This window comes from Helianthus annuus, chromosome 5 (genome assembly GCF_002127325.2).
Source record: "Helianthus annuus cultivar XRQ/B chromosome 5, HanXRQr2.0-SUNRISE, whole genome shotgun sequence".
NCBI lineage: Eukaryota > Viridiplantae > Streptophyta > Magnoliopsida > Asterales > Asteraceae > Helianthus > Helianthus annuus.
Genome location: NC_035437.2, coordinates 74,922,781 through 74,926,600, shown reverse-complemented (window position 1 = coordinate 74,926,600; position 3,820 = coordinate 74,922,781).

Sequence of the window (3,820 nt, the reverse complement as noted above, 5' to 3'; positions counted from 1 at the left end):
ATTTATTTTCTTTAAAAACCAACTCCATGTTAAATCTTGAAATAAACTTTAGTTTCTTGAAAATATTATTTTTGAAATCTTTTATTTTCAAGACTTATAACTTGTAGGAACAATCATCCTACACTAAAACAAGTTCATCTTCAAGTTCATGATTCACATAAAGGATGATCAACATGATTTTCTCAAGATCCATCCTTATACTTGCTAGATCATGTGTTTAATCATCATCTAGCAAGCTTCTTATGATGATCTACACCAAAAACTCAAGAAATCAACAAACAAGTTTAACACATACACTTAAACATCTTTGATCTTCATGTTTTTAGCTTTATGTTCATGATCATGCTTATGTTTTCTTGAGATTCTTTGGTTTATCAAGTTTCATATACTTTAACCACTAAAATTAAAAGTAAAAACAAGATTAGAGGAGCTTACTACTAGCTCTAACGCTAGGGAAGAAACAAGTATGAAGATGATGAGAAATGTGATGGATAAAAGCTCCAAGAGAAGGTCCTTCCACTTCCTATGCTTCCAACCTTCTTAGATATGCTTGTTACACCTTAGGATCACCTTAGAATATGTTGAATGAAGCTAGAAAATGGAGGTTGTGGTGGTGGTGTTTGGGACGTAGGCAAGGGGAGAAGAAGAGAGGAGAAGTGTTTTTTGAAGTGTTGAAATGATAATGAGCTTAGTCTCTTGGTTTTTATAACAGTTCACCCAACAACAATTTACATAATGGGTATTGTGTTTGAAACCTAAACAACAAAACAAATTATTTAATCAAAAGAAATCACAAGTGGGGGACCCACTTGTGACCGTCAACTAGAAGGGGGGGGGTATTAGTTGTGTTTCAAGTCTTAGTTAAGTAAGTTAGTTAGATTTCAAAGGTATTAGTTAGTGTTTTATGTGTTATAATGTTTTAAGTAGTAATATGGTGTATAGTGATCATAACTAGCTTCAATACATTAAAACAATGCTTCTAGTGAAATTTTGGTGTTTCGGGTAGTGTCCGGTTGTTCGTTTGGTTACCGGTTCGTTAAAGTGCTAAGTAGCGCAGTTTAGTGTGCTTTATGTTGTCTTCTATGACAGTTTTGAGTCCCGACACTTATCAAATATTCTGGACCATTAAACCATAATTGCATTATATTTTGATGTTAAAATGCTGAAAATTGTTGTTTTCCGTAGAATTATGCAGTTTTAGTGTGTTTCGGGCACTTTCTAGCACTTAGATCATCACTCGAAAGGCAGTTTTATGATCATTACTTTCCTACATATTATTCTAGTGTAACTCTTGGTTCCGGGGCTCATTTTGTGTCTTAACAACGTGTCTATCTGAGTACTGAATTCCCGTCAGTACTTCTAGTTTGTCTGATAACTCTGCTAACTTTGTTCTGTGCACTAATTGAACCATACCGTGTTGCATGTAATAGTGATAAACAATCTTGCAACATGAAATGCATTTATACGTATATGACAGTAATCAGAAAATCATTCATATCATTGATTCAAGCATACACAGTCATTAAAGAACAATTATTGTTTACATTGTACGGAATACATGGAAAAGTGACGGTTGTCACATTCTCCCCCCCCCCCCCCCCCCCCGTTAAGAGAATTTCGTCCCAAAATTCAAGCTGAGTTATCTCTCGCAGGAGCTTTCTCGAAAAGGTGGGGATACTTGGTTTTGAACTGGTCTTCGTATTCCCATGTGTATTCCGGCCCGTGTTTAGAATTCCAACGTACCTTGACAAGTTTAATGCGACTCCTTCTTGTTTTCTGGTTCTTCCAATCCATTACCTCAACAGGCTGCTCTGTAAATCGGAGTTTGTCGTCGATATGCACCTCATACGCAGGGATGATAACTGTTTCCTAGGTTGGGCTCTTCTTAAGGTTTGACACATGGAACGTATCATGTACCCCGTTCAGTTCATCCGGTAATTTTAGTTTGTACGCTACGGTACCAACCTTTTCCAAGATCTTGAATGGCCCAATGTAACGTGGATTCAACATCCCACGTTTTCCGAACCTTGCTACACCTTTCCAAGGTGAGACCTTCAACAAAACCTTGTCTCCTACCTCGAAATCTAAAGGTTTCCATCTTCGATCGACATAGCTCTTTTGTCGATCACGAGCCGCCTTGATGCGTTCTCGGATCTGCATGATCTTGTCAGTTGTTTCTTGAACAAGTTCGGGACCAATAAACTGTTTATCTCCAGCGTCTACCCAACACAACGGTGAGCGGCACTTATGGCCATATAGAGCTTTGAACGGTGTGGCTTTTATGCTCGTATTGTAGCTGTTATTATAGGAAAACTCAACAAGAGGTAGATGAGTATCCCAAGTGCCACCTAAGTCCATAACACATGCGCGAAGCATATCTTCCAGTGTTTGTATGGTCCGTTCACTCTGACCGTCTGTTTGCGGGTGGAAGGCCATGCTTAGATCTAATTGAGATCCAAAGGCCTCTTGAAAGGAATGCCAGATCCTTGATACAAATCGTCCATCTCTGTCTGAAATTATCTAGATAGGCACTCCATGACGTGCCAGTATCTCCTTGAGGTATAATTCTGCCAACTTTCCAGTGCTATCTTTCTCTCGAATTGGCAGGAAGTGTGCAGACTTTGTTAATCGATCCACTATTACCCATATCATATCGTGCCCTCTTGGAGTCCTGGCTAATTTCGTTATGAAGTCCATTGAAATTTGCTCCCACTTCCATACGGGTATTTTAGGTTGTTGCAATAGACCGGAAGGTTTCTGATATTCGGCCTTGACCTTAGCACAGGACAGACATTTTCCAACATAAACAGCAACATCGCTTTTGAGCTTTGGCCACCAATAATACTCTTTCAGGTCTTGATACATTTGGTCCGATCCTGGGTGGATCGAGTATCTCGACTTGTGAGCTTGGTCAAAGATAACCTCTCGAATACCGCCATATAGTGGAACCCAAATGCGTCCCATAAGGTATAAGGTTCCTTCCTTATTTGGCACCAACTTCTTCTCCATGCCTCGGAGATATTCAGCCTTAAGATTTTCCTTCTTAAGGGCTTCTTGTTGTGCGTCATGTACGCGTGAAATGAGATTCGTCCGAATTGTCATTTCTAAAGCTCAAACCCTTAGGGTCTTAACCCTTTCCTTTCGACTCAATGTGTCTGCTACCACGTTTACCTTTCTAGGATGATACATGATCTCACAGTCGTAATCATTCAGCAACTCAACCCATCATCGCTGACACATATTTAACTGCTTTTGATCAAATATGTGCTGCAGACTCTTGTGATCTGTGAAGATAGTACATCGAGTACCATACAAATAAAGTCGCCAAATCTTCAAGGCAAATACCACCGCGCCTAGCTCCAGGTCGTGGGTGGTATAATTCTTCTCATGTATTTTCAGTTATCGTGATGCATAAGCGATGACTTTTTGACGTTGCATGAGCACACAACCCAATCCCTGACGCGAAGCGTCACGATATACCACGAAGTCTTTAGTGCCTTCGGGTAGGGATAGTATCGGTGCATCGCATAGCTTGTTTTTGAGTAGTTGGAAGGCTTCTTCATGCTTGTCTCCCCAGTCGTACTTCTTGTCTTTTTGAGTAAGGGAAGTTAGCGACTGAGCTATTTTGGAGAAATTCTTGATAAATCTGCGATAATAGCCTGCTAATCCCAAAAACTATCGAATTTCAGTCGGTGTTTTGGGAGTTTCCCAATTCTAAATCGCTTCGATCTTCGCTGGATCCACATGGATACCATTCTCGTTCACCACATGACCAAGGAACTGTACCTCGCGAATCCAAAATTCACATTTTGAGAACTTT